Here is a 19,197-nt window from a genome sequence, read left to right as displayed (position 1 = left end):
CTGAATCTAAAAATTGGTGATATCAATTTTTTTTTCTTTTTTTTTTTGCGGTACGCGGGCCTCTCACTGTTGTGGCCTCTCCCGTTGCGGAGCACAGGCTCCGGACGCGCAGGCTCAGTGGCCATGGCTCACGGGCCCAGCCGCTCCACGGCACGTGGGATCTTCCCGGACCGGTGCATGAACCCGTGTCCCCTGCATCGGCAGGCGGACTCTCAACAACTACGCCACCAGGGAAGCCCTCAATTTTTTTATGTGGACCATTTTTTAAGTCTTTATTGAATCTGTTACAATATTGCTTCTGTTTTATGTTTTGGTTTTTTGGCCGAGAGGCATGTGGGATCTTAGCTCCCCCACCAGGGATCGAACCCACAACCCCTGCATTGTAAGGCAACGTCTCAACCACTGGACTTCCAGGGAAGTCCCTATATAGGCTTTTTTAAGGTCTGTGAAAGGGCACAGTGGGCCCCGTTTGTGGCTGTATCTCATGATTGAGTGCAGTGGTTAAGTGCATGGTAGGCATTGAGCACGTATGTGTACAGGGGGTGGTGGTGATGAGTGAAAGAGCTGAAAGGATGGAGAGGGAAAACCAGGCTCCAGTGAAGGGAAAAACAAGCACCTGTGAGAGAGCAGTGTGTGGGCCTTCAGGGAGACTCAAGGAAGTCACTACAGGAAATGTGGTAAATGAACTGAAAAAAATCCCTTCAATTTGAGTGGGGTCTCTGGGATTAGAGATGGGACATCTATAGGGGATTTAGGGAAAAAAATGGAGCTTGGGATTTGGAATTGGGATGTGGTTGATAAGGAAGTAAGGGATTGAGAAGGATACATGGGGGGATTGGTGGAAGAATCCTTAGACTTTGGTGCAAGGAACCAGGCTGGGCTTCTTGAGAGACATGAAGTGGGGAGGTGGTAGCAGGTGAGTGGGTTGTGGGATGAGGTCTTTGGGGAAAGGGCTGGAGCTGCGGCCCTCGAGTATAGCTGCTTCATAGAGACCTGTGTCTATACAAAAGCTGATGGCATTGCTATAAGTGAGTTACAAGAAAAAAGGGGGCTTGAGTGTTGTGATTACAATTAGGAGCCCATGAGGATAAATTGCTGGACTGGAGGAGGAAGCGTGAGGCCTTGGTTCAGGGGAAGGTGAGGCTGAGACTTGGGATTTGTGTGTCGCAACTAGAGTGATGAGCCATCCTGATTTGCCCGGGCCTGAGCTGGTGTTAGCCCTGGAAGGCCCACATCATCGGAACGTCCCACAGCCCCAGGCAAACCAGGACACTTGGTGACCATAGTGGCAACAGGTGTTCTGATGGGGGAGGTGCCAAGTGGAGCAGAAGGTTTCAACCATGTCTGCTCATTGCAATAATCTGGGGGGCTTTAGAACTCCTGATATTCACTCAGCACCACAAAACCATTATCACTGGAGCTGGGGAAGTGAGGTCCTGGTGGCAGTAACTTTGGGAGCAATCCCAGGTGGGCCTCATGTGCAGACAGGATGACAACCATGTGGTTACAGCAGGGTTCTAACCTTAAATTCCAGTCCAGAGACCCAAGGAAGTGAGCTTCTCATCAGTACTGCCAGTCAGCATGGGAGGGATTCTTCTGTGGGGTCTCCACCCTGAAGCCTTGTGAGAATCTCTGGGGGTTGTGATTTCAGAGGACCTGCTTGTTAGCAGAACACCCAGCACCTGCCCCTCCTGGCACATTAATGATCATGGGCAGTGTGTCAGACAGAGCCCCATGGAGCTTTCAGAAAGGAGGGTGGTGGGGGTCTATGGCCCCTAGGGACATGAACACACAGTGGTATCAACTGTGTCATTTGTATGTGTGTGTACCTCCAGAGACACATGGGCGTGGACACATTGTGCTCTCTCCCTGTGTGCACACAGGTGCAGGGCCCTGCCCACCCCAGACAGCAGGGCCAGGTCTCTCAGTTCAGAATATGGGGTCTTGGCCCTGAACGGAGGTGGGAGTTCTCCACTCTACTGGGTGTCACAGACCCACAGTAAAGAGAGACTTCCCTTTCACAGCAGCGCCCCCCAGGCACAGGGACCACTCTGGAGAGACTGCCGAGCAGATGGCCTTCAGACTTCACTTGCATCATTGGTCCTCCTGGGTCTCCAGCCTGCCAATCTTTGAACTGGAACTGACACAAAAGCTTTCCTGAGTCTGCCTGCTGGACTTCAGACTGGAAATACACCATCAGCTCTTGGCCTTCAAACTGAACCAGAAGATTGGCTCTCCTGGTCTTAAGTCTGCTGGCCCAGACTGCAGATTTTGGACTCACCATCCTCCTAATCATGTGATCCAACTCCTTATAATAAATCTCTCTCTCTTGCTGATATATATATATATATATATATATTATTCTGTTTCTCTGGTGAACCCTGATTAATATAACTCTCCAAATTGATCTACAGGTTCAACACAATACCGATCAAAACTCCAGCTGGATTCTTCAGAGAAGTTGACAAGCTGATCCTAAAATTCATGTGAAAATTCAAGAGATCCAGAATAGCTAAAACAACCTTGGGAAAGAAAAACAAAGTTGGAAGACTCATACTTCCTGCTTTCAAAACTTATTGTAAAGCTACAGTAATCAAAACAGTGTGGTACTAGTATTTGGACATACAGATCAATGGAACAGAACTGAGAGTCCAGAAGTAAACCTTTATATTTATGGTGAATTTGTTTTTGAGAAAGATGCCAAAACAATTCAATAGGGAACAGATAGTGTTACTGAGCCCAAACTTGTTCTGTTCACCGCAGGACAGGCCAATAAATCAGGAGATGAGCTGTTGGAACAGGAATAATGCTTTTAATCAGGAAGCTTAGCAGACCAAGGAGATGGCCGACTAGCCTCTCAAAGAACCATCTTACCTAGTCTGAATTTGGGCTCCTTTTATATACAAGAGGGGGAGGGGCCACTGTGGCACCGACCAATGGCTGAGCAGGGCTGCTATAGCTCGCGCCTGCCTCGCTGCTATTACACCCTGAGTAGAAAGGTGCGACACCAGAAAGCAACCAGGTCTGAAGAAGTACCAGGCTGCCAGCAACATAGTCCTCCAGCTTGTAGTAGAGCAAGGCCCGCGAGCGGTGGAAACCGCGGTGGCCACGTGCAGGCAGTTGATGCGCGTGTTACTGGGATCACCATCTGAGGCAGGGGCTCCCTGGGATCAGCCTGCCCCTGGCTTCACTGGTCAGTTCATGACCCGTGAAGTGGCCTGGGAGCTGGTATCCCAGAGCAGAGTTTCAGTGGGTGGGTGGCAGGCGCCAGGCCAGTCTGGTGGGCCAGGTGTGGCCAAGCGGGGAGAGGAGAGGCGAGCGGCCCCTGCCTTAACCGTGCACGGGCCGGCGACAGGGAGGGAGGAGAGAAGGGCCCATCGTGCTTCAGGTTCAGGATAGGGAGGCTGCTATTACAATAGTCTTTTCAACAAATGGTGCCGGGACCACCGGATAGCCATCAGCAAAATATAAATTTGTACCCCTCTTTCATACCATATACAAGAATTAATTCAAAATGAATCAAAGACTTAACTATAAAACTTTTAGAAGAAGAAATAGGAATAAAATTTTGTGACCTTGGATCAGGCTATGATTTCTTAGCTATGATGCTAAAAGCACAAGTGACTAAAGAAAAAATAATGGACTCCATCAAAATTAAAAATTTTGTGCTTCAAGGGACACCACCGAGAAAGTGAAAAGTGAAAAGACAGCTCACAAAATGGGAGTAAATATTTGCAAATTATATGTCTAATAAGAGAATTTATCTAGAATACATAAATGACTCTTACAACTCGACTTTAAAACCCCAAACCCCAACTAAAATATGAGTAAAAAATTTGGATGGACATTTCTCCAATAGCCAATAAGCACATGAAAAGATGCTCAACACCGTTAGTCACTAGGGAAATGCAAATTGAGAGCACAATAAGATTCCACTCCACTAAGATGAATGATACCGCTACACTAAGATGGCTATAGCTAAAAAGACAGACAGAAAGTGTCAGGATAGGGGGAAAAGGAATGCTTGTAGATTGCTGGTGAGAATCTAAAATGGTGCAGGCATTTTATAAAACTGTTGGGTGTTTTCTCAAAATGTTGAACATAGAGTTACACTTTGACCGAGAAATTCCACTTCTAAGCGTATACTCAAGAGAAATGAAAACCTACATCCAGGCATAAACTTTACATGAATGCTCATAGCAGCTTTGTTCATAATAGACAAAGGGTGGAAACAGTCAAATGCCCATCCATTTATTTATGGATAAATAAAGTGTGGTTTATACATAAGATGGACTATTTTTCAGCAATAAAGGAATGAAGTTCTGATACACGATTCAATAAGAACAAACTTTGAAAACATACTAAATGAAAGAAGATAATCTAGAAGAGACCACATGTATGATTTCATTTATAAGAAATGTTCAAGTTGGCAAATCTATAGAGACAGTAGATTACCTAGACAGTAGTTGTTTAGGACTGGGGGCATCTTGGTGAATAGAAATGACTGCTAAGGGGTACAGTTTTTCTTTGGGGTGGTAAAGAAGTTTGAAAATTATATTGTGATGGATGCACAACTCTGTGAATATACTAAAAACCAGTGTACATTTTAAATGGATGATTATATGGTATATGAATTATATCTCAATAAATCTGTAAAAATACAAAAAAGAGAAGAAGAAAGAAAAGTGACCAAAGAGGCTATGGATGACCCCTAGGCATTCCCCATCCAGGCCCCTTCTCCTGCCTGATGTCCATCTGTCTGTCAGCCCCTCCAGGATCCCAGAGTCCATCCATCTGACAGGCAGCTTGGTAACACTGACAGGCAGCAGTTGGCCATTCAGTTGGTGAGGTGGGCCGCACGGCTCAGCCAGTCAGGATCATCCAGCATTTGGTTCCTTAGAGACAGAATCAGTTAAAGTGACAAGGCCTCCATCAGACTCCTCAGTGAGTCAGGACTATTTGTTTGTCTAGGCTCAGTCAGGAGAGTAGTTGAGGAATTCCTGTGGCCAGAGAGGCAGTGGAAGGTGAGGCAATGCAGGGACAGAGTGGGAGCATGCCCTGGGCCCAGAGAAGGGCAGACACCCGGCTGCGTGTGGGCAGGCAGAGGAGCTTCCAGGAAGGAGAGTCCCCATCTGCCTGGTAAGAGGTGACAGCACACAGCAGGGATGGGGCAGGATGAGGGCCCCTCCCAGAGCAGGCTGTCTCCCAGGGCCAGACTCCCTCCTGTAACCTGAAGGAGAACAGGCCTCCTTCAGAGCAGGCTGGGGACAGCCTGGGACCTGGGAAGAAGTGGGAGGAAGAGTTCTGGGTACAGGGATTAGGACAGGATCCTGGGATCTGAGCTGTTGGGGTCGAGAGGGGGTTGCCTGGCCCCTGGGGAATGAGAAGAGCACCCACCGTGGTTGCTGTTGGGGATCACGGTCTGAACCTTGATTTTGATTTTACCAGATTCCTCCTGGTGGGCACAGGTAAAGGTGCCACAGGAGCCATTGCCTGAATGAGGCGGGACCCCTGGTGCTGAGTGCAAATTCAGCCTTAAATGTCCATCCTGATTTCCTCCTTGGAGAGTGGGCTGCAGGGACCTGAGTACACCTGGACCGCATCTGAGTTCTGTCATGACCACAAGGTCAACCTGTGCAAGTGATGTCACCTATTTGTTCTTCTGTTTCCTCATATTTAAATGCCAGGAACAGCCCTTCCCTCGGGGGATCACATGCATTCAGGACAGTCCCGTTCTGAGCAGCCAAGCCTCATCCTCCTGTAGGGGCTGCTCCAGGGCAGGGACACCCTCAGGGCCCCAGGGCTGGTGTGTGGTGCCCAGGAGGACATCGCCTTTTCCCTGAGAACCCGAGACACTGCGTCACGGCAGCCCGCGGGAGTCTGGTAAGACGATGGGTGGACCCTCAGGCAGGTCACCCAGGGCTGCTTCCTGCTCCTCTCCTGGCTGTCAGCGGGACACCCGATTCCGGTTTGATTTTGCCAGAGAAAGACACATAATATAGAAAACACTGTCACTTTGGTCGTTTCTTTCAACTGAAAGAAAAACAGACCCAGTTGGTTTTTCCAACTCCAGGAACTCCAGTGACCAGAGAGGCCAGGTTGCAGAATCTCTAGGTTAAGAATTAGGTCTGAAAATGCAGGAAGGAGATGAAGGTGACATTAGGGCCAAGATCTGCAGCCTAGATGCCTTTGTCCCCTCATCCCAGCCACCCAACTTATCTGAGGTAAAGACAGGGCCTGAATGAGCTGGCCCGGCTCTTGGAATGGCTTCCATGGTCCACACAGAGGGGAAGGGAACCAGCTCTGGGTTAGACTGCTGGGTTCCAACACCAGCTCCCCCATTAGAGACCCCTGGGCCTGGGGAATTCATATCACCTCTCTGCGCTTCCATTTCCTCATCTGTAAAGTGGGAGCGATGACAGTGTTTCTGCGTGGGAGTGAGTCGAGGATCTGGAGTTAGTCAATGGAATGGGCTTAGAGCACTACCAGGCCCTGGGAAGCACCCCACACATGTCAGCAGATGATGTAAAGGAAGGAAGCAGGCACAGAGCATCTTGTGAGCAGGGCAGATGCATGTCGCTCAGTGGTGATGTGGGAGCCATCCCTGGACATGGAGCTACTGTCCTCTGTCCTCTGTGCGGAAAGATGCCGTGTGGAATGTCTTGGGGCAGAAGGTGAGTGGAGGCAGCACAGCCACAGGCAGGCCGGCGGGGCCCTGGGACAGTGGGCACGGTAGGCACAGTCCAGGGCCACAGAACTTAAAGGGCCCACAAGGATGGTTTCCTGAGCTGATGAGAAGAATCAGCTGGGCACTCAGCTAAGAGGTGGTTTGCTGAGCCTGTGCCCACAAACCACAGAAACGTGCACACGTGCATGCCGATAGCAGACACACCGAGACGCGGCCACAATCAGGCACACCTCTGCTCTCCTCCCTGCAGCCCAAGAGCAGAAGGAGGCCACTGGAGTGGCTGAAGTGTTCCCCTGGGATGAGGACAGGGGACCAGTGCCCTCCCCCAGCACCTCTCAGATCTGCATAGACTGGGACAGAGGTGCAACTCCACATCTGCTGAAAGGCCACTCCTGCCATCTAGGGACCCATTTTCCCACATGAAATACCTGATTTCTGCCATCCCAGGTGGCCATAGGATGCAAGCCTCCCCACCACCCACCTGGGCCTGGGCCCTGTAGTTTAGAAAACGGGAATATGGTCACTGCTTTCCTGACCCTTAGGGGACCAGAGTCATGGAAACAAAATGAAACTTTTGTTCACCTGCTGGTTGTGATATTATTTTTTAGAATCCTCATAGGTCTGAAAAACCTAATGCTCAGGAAACAGGGAAGGATTTACAAAGGTAACAGTCAGCAGGCAGGCCTCAGACTGACCTTGTTCTTGCTGATTCTGCTCTGGCTGGTGCTCAATGGTGTTGCATGCATCAAGTGGTCAGACTCCAAGAGGGACCGTCAGACAGAGATGTCCCAGACGCTGGACCCAGGTGACTCCTGCCTGAGCAAGTGACTCTGGCCACTCTGCCTGGGAGAGGAGGGAACACAGGGCTGGTCCTGAGATCTGCTCTCTCCCCTACCTGCCCTGTCCATCTTAGCCTCTCATTTTGACAGAAAATGACGAAGGCAGGGAAAGACCCATGGATGGAACCAGCAGAGACTCGGTAGGGATCACGGAAGCCCTCGGGCCTTTCACACTCTCCTTTTGCCAATTCACAGGTGTTGAACCAGTTTGGATGCTGAGGCAGCTGAAGGTGGCTGCATGGCTGGCTCCTTCCTCCCAGAAGGGGGATCCATGACCCTCCTGGGGCCTCAGGTTCAGGCTCCCACGCTGAGGGAGGCCATGGGACCCCAGATGCTGCCTCCCACCTGGGTTTGGCTGACCCTGGGGAAATTCTGCACCTTCTGGCTTCCCCTGGAAACTTCTGCCCAGCAGGACTCCCCTCTGCTGCCACCCTGGCCTTAGCCTTCATGTCTGCCAGGAAAGGGCCTGGACCCAGAGGAACCTGGATTTTGGGTGCAGCCCCTGCTGGGCCTGCTGGGTCCATTTCTGAGCTCTCAGACCTCAGCCTTCTCCTCCTCCTCCTTCTCTGAGCCGTGAGCCCAGGGACAGTCTGAGAGTGGCGCAGAGAGCTGGCAGGGCAAGGAGTCTGAAGAACCAGCATTTTCCAGATGCTGCTCATCAGATGCTGGCTTCAAAGGCTGGCTGGGCCACCCGCTGGCTGTGTGCCCTTGGGCAAGTTTAACTAACCTCGGTGTGCCTTTATTCTCCTCCCCAGAAGGATGATAATAAAAGAACTGACTCCACTGATGTGCTGGGTGGTCTCTACTGATCTCCATGCCAAGACCCTGGGCAGCACTGGGGGCTCTGGGTGAGCTTTACTCCTCATTGCACCTTGCTACCAGGAGGGACTTGGGGCAGGATGACTTCTCAGAGCTTGGCCACAGTTGTACAGCTTGTGAGGTCAAATGAGGTAAAGGTCAAGTACCTTCTTCAACAGCCACCCAGCCGGGCAAGTGTCATTCCTCCAGACTCTCCAAGTCAGAGTACTTTTGATGTAACCAGTGGGTCCATTTCCTAAGTGAGAATCACCAGGCGAGGTTATTGGTGTGCTTGTTCAGGTTTGTTTTAATTACATGAAACAAAATATGTGAACGTATTTCACGTACGCTTAAGTTGTAATCAAGTTATAATCACCTGGACATGAAGTGATGCCCACCTTCAAACCCAAGTTACATTCTAAGCCCATCTCTCTCATTAAAAGGGGAGAAGGTCATTGCAGGTGGCACAGGATGGGGCAGGGGACCTTGCTAGTGTCTGTCTTTGGCCCAAACGGTGAGTTTGGGCTTGAGGACCTCTCTGGAAGGGTTTCATGACCAGATCGTCCTGGAGATGTTATCACAGGTTTTGGTCTTTGAAATATTTCTCTTGCTGGACCATGACTTTCATTCTCTGTTCTCTTCCATTCCCATTGTCTTTGGAGCTCATTTGCTGGTTGTTCACAGGGTCTTACAGAGTAATTATTTTCCAGTGGCTCACCTCCCTGGAGAGCTTATGCTCACCTCCTACCATTCTTTTCTGGAATTTGCTTTTTTGCATGAGCCATGGTGATATTTTCAAAAGGTTCCTTACTGGTTTGTCTTTTTTTCATAATCTGATAAGATTTTAACCCCTTTCTGTATTTTTGTGGTGACTTTTTTGAACTTCTACTAAATCCATTGTTGATCCCCTGCTATTATTGTCCATTTATGAAATTTACCAAAAGAAAAAAAATGGTCATTGTAGGCTCTCCTGAGACTTCAACCAAAGTTGGCCCAGGTCTGTGAGCAAAAGCCACCCAATCTTATCCTCTCCATCTGCAGCTTTCCAATGAGAGGTCTTCCAGGTTTAAGGTGAAGTTTTGGTGTTTTTGGCTCTAATGTGATCAAATACATCTGAGCTATAGGCACTTCCCCCTGAAGACTCATTTTCTCGTGTCCTCTCATATTTCTCCATGAGTGAGAGACCTCATTTAGTTCACTTACTGATGTTTCCATCCTTTCTTCTCCATGTCTTGTTGATTAGGGAATGTCACTAAGTAGTTGTCATCCAAGGTCCAAGGTGTGGCCAGGGGAACAAGACACCCTGAAGAGGGCATGGACCTGCTGTGTTGAGCTTCACACTGAGGTGCCGCCTGCTGCCCTACTCATCCCCATGGCTTCTCATCTTCTTGAATCAGCCGTTCTCACCCTGGCTACCCAGGCCTCCCAGCACCCTGGTCACCCCAGGAGGACTCAACAGCAGAGTCACATTTGCAGGGTGTTGGGAAGAAATGTGTCAGAAGAAGTGTAAAGGCTGGAGAGAGTCTCTGTGCCCAGACTTCTCTCTGCCTTGTCCCAGGGTCTGGCATGAGCCTTTTATCTCCTCTTAATGACTGCCTGGCCACAGCCAGCTCCTGCTCTGATTGGGTCTCACTGAGACCTTTGTACCCATTCCTCCCTCTGTGACTCATCCACAGACATCTCCCTGGATCTGCTTGCTCTCTAAGTCTGTGCCGCCTAGTGAAACATCCCGACAATGTTCCTTGTTTCTTCCACCTGGGCCTGTCTCTCACTCCATCCCACCTGCCCACTGTTTCCTATGGAGTCAGGAAATGTCCCATGCTTTAGAGGTAAAAAAAAATTGGGCTGAGAGAGGATGGCCTTCTCAAGATCACATGGAGTTAGTGCGGTAAGCCCTTGAAACCAGGGCTCAATAACACTGGGGGCTTTTCCCCAGGGATTCCTAATGCCCAAGAGTACTCCCAGTGAGCTGGGATGAGCAGGGGGCTTGAGGAGGGCTGTCTAACCTGCCACCTAAGCCCCACCCAGTGCCCATGGACTGAAGCTTCCATGGTGATGGTAAACAAACCTCACCTACTGCCTCTTCCATTACTGCCATGTCCCCTCTCATCCTGGTCCATGCGGAATGTCCAGATATGAGCAACAGAATCAAGGGAGAATGGAGCCTTGAGGTTACAGGGCAGACCCGGTGTGGTGGCACTGGAGTCAGAACAGGAGCTGGGGGCTCTGAGTTCTGGGGCTTCAAACCTTCGGAGCAGAGCAGCAGTGCCCAGGGGAACCAAGTTTATACTGGGAAAGAAGAATATAGGCATGGTTTGGAGAATCCTGATGTTCCTGTGGCCTGGGCATGCAGAGCTAGGACTGGCTGGAGGAAAGACAGGGAGCTAGAAGGTTGTCTGAGAACAAGGCAGACACCTGGATCAGTGTGGGGTCTCCCAGGCATGGGGGCCCAAACACTGCTGCAGGGATAGTGCCAAGGGGACTCAAACATGGGGTGGGGGTAGGAAAGGTGCATTTTAGCATTTTCCAAAACCCAAGTGACAAATTCCCATGCTTTTAAGACACAAATAGCTCTACATGGCACAAAAAGAAATTCCTCTTTTCCCCCAACTGTCTGCTCTTAGACTAAAACATTGTTAGTAATTTGATTTTTTCCTATTTTAAAAAAAACTCCTTCAGCTCTCTTTTCATCTCATCCTTTACCCCTAATATTTCTTCCCTAGTCTCAAATATCTCTACATTTGCCTCTTTTAGTATTAATTGCTTCATAAACTCTGTAATTTGAAAGTATTTGGTCATATTTTCTTGCATTGTGGCAACATTTTTTTTAAAAAATGATTTTCCTGTCCTCCTTTTTCAGGTCTCATTAAATTTTGTGCTCAACCTTTTGTGATAACTCATATTTGAATGAATTGAGTTTACCTGTACTAAACTTTTTAAAACTTTCATGTGGGCTGTGTCTCAGGTTCTAATATACTTCATTGCAATTCAAGGTTTTGTGTGTGGTTTCCATGTGAAGGAAAATGAAATATATAGTATATATGAGAGGTCTTATAATATATATAGTAAGCTACAGTGACTAATAAGTCAAACTGTGTGCCCACCTCTCAGATTAAGAAAGAAACCACCATTATCCTTGAGATCCTCTGTGCCCCCACACATCATAGCTCCCTCACATGTAGGGTAACCACTATCTAGAATTTTATGTTTATTAATAATTTGCTTTGCTTTGTAGTTTTGCTACATTTTTTGGTATATTCACAGAATTCATTAACTGTGTTTGCATGTCCTAGAACATTACATATCAATGATTTTAGTCTGTATGTCTGTCTTAGGTAGTTATTGTTCAATAATGCTGCATAACAAACCACCTCAAATCCCAGTGGGATGCCACAATGAACAAAGTAAATTTATTTCATGGCTGTGTAACTGAGAGGTCAGGGGGCTCAGCTGGGCTGGGGTTCAGGGTCCAGGCTCTGTCCAGAGCTGGTCCACATGTCTCTGATCTATTTGAATCTATGGCTCCTCAAGGCAAGCTCTTTGGATGGCACAAGAGAACAAGACCAAACATGCAAGGTCATTTTAGCTTATGTTTGTGTCATGTCCACTAATCACATTGGCCAAAGCAAGACATATTGAATAATAAAAAGTCAAATAATGTGAAAATTACATTGAGGAATTATGCCATATTGGAATATGTAGATGTACTTATTCCTTTTCATTGATGTATTGCTCTCTTAACATTTCAGTAGTTTCTAGGTTTTGCTAATGAAGATAATGCTGTTTTGAACAATCTTGCAAATGTATCCAAATGTGTCCAAGTAAGGCAGGTGTGCAAGAATTGCTATGGATTATATGACTATTTAGCATAACTATCCAAAAGTTTGAAGTAAAATAAGAAGATGATTGTGTGACATTTAATTAAGCCTCTTAGTAGGTCATCTGACTCTCATGGAATGAAACTTTGTTGACTTACTTTTGCAGTTGATTAGGGTTCTAATGTTAAAGGTGAACTTTGTAGAAAACTGGTTAGTTGTATTGATTTTTTTAATATTTAATAAAGGAGATAATAACACAAAGCGTTAAAATATTATTGCCTTGTAGGCCAGTAATCAATTTGGTATAGAATTTAGCAATTTTATTTCAGCAGTTCTTTTTCAATAGATTATATAAATACTAGTTCTCGTGTCCTTGTTGAATTAATTTTGAATTATGCTGCTTTCTTCATTAATGGGTTAAATAACATTATGACATATACTTACCATTTATTTATATGAGAATTGTTTTTAGCAATTTGAGAATGACCCTTTATATATCTAGGTACAGAATTGCTGGTTCACAGGAAAGATCCACATTTAATTTTACACCCCCAACCCCAGAGTAACAGACCTTGCTAATAGTGACAGGCAGCTGTAGGCCTGTTCACAAGAATAAGCTGACTCCCTTTTCTCCATCAGACAAACTACTTCCCACAAATATCACTTGTCTCTGGAGCCTCATGGGGCTCTCTCTCCTCTGCTGCTGTGTGCCAAGTGGAGGGAAGTACCTACAGGACCTGTGTACCCCATGCCCCATCTTACAAGGAAGCAGTTTTGTTTTACAGCTCGGGATGCCTCCCTCGTCTTGGAGGGATACACCTTGCAAGCTCCTGCCTCCTTGAACATCTTCAGTGCTCAGTTCTACAGTTTTGGCTCCTCTTCCACTTATTCTGTGGTTCAGCATTTCTGTTTGAAAATGCACAAGTAGGTGGATCAGAGCCCTTGGCTGGTATCTTCAGTGACAAGGCACAGAGTCACACCTGTGGGCTGGCTGTTGTTTGGGGTGGGGTGGGGCGAATGGAAGAGGTTTCTGATTCACTTGTGTGCTTTCTGCCTCTGACATTCCCCAGACCACTTGTCACAGGCTGCTGCATTACTCTCCACTCCCGTGCCCCAAGTGCCCTGTGTTGTCCTCTTCCTTAGATGTTTAGTTCACTTCTATTCCATCTTGTCTTATCCTTTTCTTTCCCCATTCTATTCTATCCAAGACACATCAGCAAATATTTAGAGGGCATTATCCAAACTCCAGATGTGAGTGAGCTCTGAGTCCTGCCCTCAGCAACCTCCCACTCCCTGGAGGTGATGTGGCCTTCCCTTCCTGCTTCATGCCTCCAACCCAACCCATATCCAGCTCAGCTCCACTGCGCCCTCACCAGCTCAAACACCATCCATGGCTCCCTTGCCTTTAGTCAGAGTATAAACCAGCTCTAAAATTCTTGCTGTTGGCAAAGGATGCTTGAAGCCAGAAGTTTGATCAATAAGATCATGATTCCTAATCTCCATCTGGTCACTAATCCTTCTGCCCTTAGTCCCTTCCACCTACATGGCCGTACTGGCTCTCTGAGCACTGAATATTATGCTAACTTATATCCAAGAATCTGTGCAGGAAATGGAATTAGAGGTGATAGTAAGAAAGAGGATTCTTTAGTAGTTCTCATTCTTGTCCTGGTTGAAAATGTAGGACATCCCAGCTTGGATTTTGATCACCCAGGAAACATCCAGGTACCATTCCTCTTACAGTTGGTATGGTGTTCAAGTTGGCATAATAATATCAAGTTCACTAAAATATTAAGAAGATATATATTTTTAAAAGTATTAAAAATATAAAGTGGGGTCTTCCTCCATCTTGGCTGCTCAATGGTGGCATAAAAGAGACTTTGGATTAATGTATAGATTTAGAATCATAGACTAGGATCCTTAGCTACACACTAATGGCTCCCAGATTTCTACTTCCAGCCCTGACTACCCTCCTGATCCTACTTGAGCCAACTGCCTACTTGAGATCTCCACTTGATTGTCAAATATGCATCTCACATTTTTCACTTTATCCTTCATCAAGTTACTAGATGTCAATGGACATCAGTTTTCTCATTCAAAAATGAGACCCACAGAACCACCTACATCATAGGGTTACAGGGACAAATAAGGAAATGCCTGTAACATACTTACAAAGGGGCTAAGCACATAATAAATGTTTATGGCAGTCTGGGTCCAATCATACAGAAACCACAGAGTGATTTAAATAAGGGAAGTTTAATATAGAAACTTCCCTTATTTAATAAGGTAAGAGAGAATAATTAAGCTATGATAAATGATAAGATGAAAGAAAACTCTATAGGGTAGAGCTGAGGGACTGTGCCCAAGGAAGGACACACCCACACCAATGACCAGTTACTGCCAGAACCAGCATGAGAAGTCCCTTCCTCCTGCAATGCTCATCCAGCACCCCCTATTAATAAACCTAACATTGTGCTTCCTGTATGAGAATTGCTGAAATGAATCCCAACCACTATCACACAGCAGGAATGGAAGTGTGAATTGGGAACTGAGAGGCAATATATTGATAACTGGCAAAAAGCTCAATAAATATTCACTTTCTGATGTGGGATTTTAATTTTAAGGGGAAGGACAATATCTTATTCTGTATCTCTGCCAATGAATGATAGCTGCCTTCATATTGCCACTCCTGGCCCACAACTGAGTACTGGCTCAAAGCTTCCAGGTACTTAAGTGTCTGCCAGTTGAGCATCAACAAGGATAGAGCTCAAATCCATACAGCTGATGGCAACAATGCAAAGCGAGAGTCAGAAACCCCCTCAGACATAACTGAGTAGGCAAAGACATGAAACTTTAAGGTTGCAAGGCAAGAAGGGGTCCACAACACCAGAGCTTCCAGAATGTTCCAATTGTGGTCAAGCCACCACCTACTCCTACTCTTATGGGGCCTTAGGTGGATGGACAGGCCTTTCATCTGGCCCAGAGCATCCTCATTATTTTGTAGAGCAAATGACATTCAAAATATTTTATTAGCTCTGATGACAGGCCATTTAGGACTTATTTATGCAATTATCAATTTTTTTACTGATGTTTATTTGAAATATCAACTTTTATTCATTTATGATTCATTTAGAAAATATTTTATTACCTCTCACCCATAAGATACCATCCCTGGAGCTATGGGTATAACAATAAATTAAGATAGACAACAGACTTGCCCAGTAAGCAACAGAGATTTTCCCTTCTTAAAAAGAATTGGCTTCTTTCACCTTAATACATGCACATATAAAGAATAAATCATCATTGACCCATCATCAAATACTCAGTGTGTTACACTCCGTGCTGCTGGAAGAGACATAGAGGTAATGTTTTGTTCTTGTCCTTAAAGATTCACAACCATCCTGAGAAGGTAAGAAGAGAGACATAATGCATAGGCAGAAAAAAGGAAATGTTCTCAGTAGTCACATATAATTTTTTTAATCTGAGACTAGAAAAGATGAGGTCACAAAAGAATGAAATATAAGTTTTTCCAAAGCATGACTACAACCCTAATTTACATCTGAAATAATTCCAGAATTACATGCTGGGTGTCTGGGATGTTCTCCACACCGTACTGAGGAGAAAGGAGAAGCTGATCTGAGCCAGGCGCTGTAGAGAGGGAAACCAGAGAGAAAGACTCTCACCATGCCTCTTAGCACTTCTTTACCTCTTGCCCTTAAAATTAAAGTTCCAGAATTATTCACAGGTGAGAGGACTTTATAACAAGCTTTTTTCATGTCTTGAGCTGAAATATAGTGGCTTCAGTATAAAACCATCCCTTTTATTAAATTTCATAGTGTTAAAAAGTATAGTTACAGCAAACCCCACATATGTGTGCTTCTACTAAATTGGATTTTTGGGGTATCAGAAGTCTATTTTCTCAATTTGAAACAAATGAGGTACCATGAAATAAAACTTATTCAGAAATAATATGGGTCTTTCCCATACTGGAGAGTGAGAAAAACAGTTCTAAGTCTTCTAGTATCAGCCTAAACAGACAGCGGCTTAGAACAGTGATATGGCTACAGGGCAAAACTCAACGAGAGTGAAAGAACGTAAATTACAGTAAGACCGCGCAGAGAGCGGAAAAATGAGAACCACAATCTGACCCCCCTCCTTTTTTCTCCTTATTCTAAAGGAAGAAGAATTTCATACTTTTCAATAAAATAAAGCAAGTCAACCATTCCAACTTTCCAAGGTTGATATGTATCTTATCAGTGTTTTACCATAAGGAATATCAATTCCTAAGAAAATCAGCAGGATCTTCTGGTGACGCAGTGGTTAAGAATCTGCCTGCCAATGAAGGGGACATGGGTTCGAGCCCTGGTCCAGAAGACCCCACATGCCGTGGAGCAACTAAGTCCACAACTAAGTGGTTGTGCGCCACAAGTGCTGAGCCTGTGCTCTAGAGCCTGCAAGCCACAACTACTGAAGCCCACGCCTAGAGTCTGTGCTCTGCAACAAGAGAAGCCACTGCAATGCGAAGCCTGTGCACCACAATGAAGAGTAGACCCCATTCGCCGCAACTAGAGAAAGCCCACTCGCAGCAACGAAGATCCAATGCAGCCATAAATAAATAAATTAATTAATTAAAAAAAAGAAAATCAGCAATATAAGTGAAAATTAGTCTCACTTAATCCGTTATGAAAAGGTATACACACAGAAAACTGTGTTAAGTGTCAAGACTGTTGTCAATAACTTGTTGCAACAAATGACCAATGCAGCAATCCTTCATGGACCTAAGGGTTCACAGAATAAGGGGTAGCCAGCGCTTTCCCCCCACCCTCCAGGTAGACAACGTAGGAGAAGACGTCCGTGGCTCAGCTCACAGTGGAGAAAATGGCTTCTGAGGGGGCTGGATATGAGGAAAGAGGTACAGAGTTGCTATTTTCTGAGACAAAGCCCCTTAGATATTTGACACATCATTCGTTGGTTCCAAGTGAATGTATAACTGATTTTTTAAAAATTAAATAGAAAAGAACCTCTTTCTTGACTATCACTCAGCTCAGGCCCCACCTGCCTGCTCCCTTTTAAGACTATCCCACCAGCAAGGTCTTCTAGTTCTTCCTAGGACTGGAACTTCCCAGAACTGCAGTGGGTGTTCTCTTGGCTGGTCTTAGCTTTGGACTCTGGACGCCTAGGAACCTCTGGGCTCTCTCAGCCTCACTTTCTTCTGCAGTTTCCAGTTTCCATACCTGAGACCCTGTGGCCCACCTCCCACTGCTGGAGTAGAATTGACTGTGCTCTGAATCCATTTTTTGGGATTTGCACCAAGCCACACCACCAGGTCAGCTCTCTTCCAGAGTGTGGGGAGATCCCAAATCCAACACCCTGCCAGGAGAATTCTTTGTTGACTGGCTTTGTTTCAAAGACTCCCAAAAGCTCTGCCGAACTTTCCTTTGACTGACCCGGGGGCTGGGGCACTCGCACTGTCTTCCCTTCTGTGCCTGTTGGTGATGAGACTCTCATCGTGGTTTGACAGCTCTCCTAGCCTTTTGAAGCTCCAATATCATTTTCTTTTCATACAGTTGTGTCCTCTAATCAAAATCCTTGCAAGTTTAGTCTGTTCTTGGCATCTGCTTCTCAGAGGAGCTGGAGAACAGAGACCCCCCAACACCCTGTTCTCTCAATCAGTGCTGCCCAGTGTCCTGGTTGAGAGTCACCAACCACAGAGCCACATCTCTCCCCTTCCCAAGGCCAGGCCCCCACATTAGGGCTGCACTTCTCCACCTCCCTGCACATAACAGCTGCACGTCTGGACTAGCACTCTTGATGACAAGATTTAGGGTGACCAGAGTCTTGGCAGGGGTGGACCAGGCAATGGAGGCTTGTTTTCCATCACTATGGAAACCCCAGGCATTCAGCTTTGGAAGGTGTTTTAAAATGGCAGGACAGGAAAAAAGTCTGGACCTGCCGAAGAGGCAAGAGACTTTTTCTTCTCTGTTTTCTGGTGCGCGAGGAGAGGGGATTAAGAGCGCTTCTTAAAGGAGCTTCAGAGACGGGCGTGAGCCGCGGCTAACAGCGCGGACCCCACAGACGGGCATGAGACGCTAAGGCTGCTGCAGCCTACAACAAGAAGCCTGTGTGCGAGCACAGGTCACTCTCCACACCTCCCTTCCGGGGAGCCTGTGCAGCCCGCCACTGCCAGCGTCCCGTATCCAGGGACAACTTCCCCGGGAGAACGCACGGCGCACCTCAGGCTGGTGCAACCCACGCTGGCCTCTGCCGCCGCAGGCTCGCCCCGCCCTCCGTACCCCTCCCTCCCCCCGGCCTGAGTGAGCCAGAGCCCCTGAATCAGCGGCTCCTTTAACTCCGTCTTGTCTGAGTGAAGAACAGACTCCCTCTGGCGACCTACACGCAGAGGCGGGGAAAAATCCAAAGCTGCGCCCCGGGAGCTGTGTGAACAAAGAAGAGAAAGGGGGCTTCCCTGGTGGTGCAGTGGTTGAAAGTCCGCCTGCCAATGCAGGGGACACGGGTTCGTGCCCCGGTCCGGGAAGATCCCACATGCCACGGAGCGGCTGAGCCTGTGAGCCATGGCCGCTGAGCCTGCGCGTCCGGAGCCTGTGTTCCACAATGGGAGAGGCCACAACAGTGAGAGGCCCGCTAACCGCAAAAAAAAAAAAAAAAGAAAAAAAAAGAAGAGAAAGGGAAATCTCTCCCAGCAGCCTCAGGAGCAGCAGATTAAATCTCCACAATCAACTTGATGTACACTGCATCTGTGGAATACCTGAATAGACAACGAATCATCCCAAATTGAGGAGGTGGACTTTGAGACCAAGATTTATTATGTTTTGCCCTTTTCCTCTTTTTGTGAGTGTGTATATGTATGCTTCTGTGTGAGATTTTGTCTGTATAGTTTTCCTTTAACCATTTGTCCTAGGGTTCTATCCATCAATATTTTTTGTATTTGTTTTCTTACCTTTTAAAAAAAATTTAAAAACTTTTTTAAAAAACCTTTATTTTATTTTATCCTTTCTTTCTTTCTTTCTTTCTTTCTTTCTTTCTTTCTTTCTTTCTT

The 19,197-nt window shown here is 46.6% G+C and overlaps 1 pseudogene; it reads right to left on the bottom strand.

Moving 5' to 3' along the window:
* Positions 1–5,709: 5,709 nt before the first annotated feature.
* The window catches only part of LOC114894277, a 31,938-nt pseudogene continuing 18,450 nt past the window's right edge, over positions 5,710–19,197 (bottom strand).

Source organism: Monodon monoceros, unplaced genomic scaffold (genome assembly GCF_005190385.1).
Source record: "Monodon monoceros isolate NGI ecotype Baffin Bay Population unplaced genomic scaffold, NGI_Narwhal_1 Super_Scaffold_13, whole genome shotgun sequence".
Taxonomy (NCBI): Eukaryota; Metazoa; Chordata; class Mammalia; order Artiodactyla; family Monodontidae; genus Monodon; species Monodon monoceros.
The sequence above is the reverse complement of the archived record's forward strand: the minus strand, read 5'-3'. Positions and strand labels throughout refer to the sequence as shown.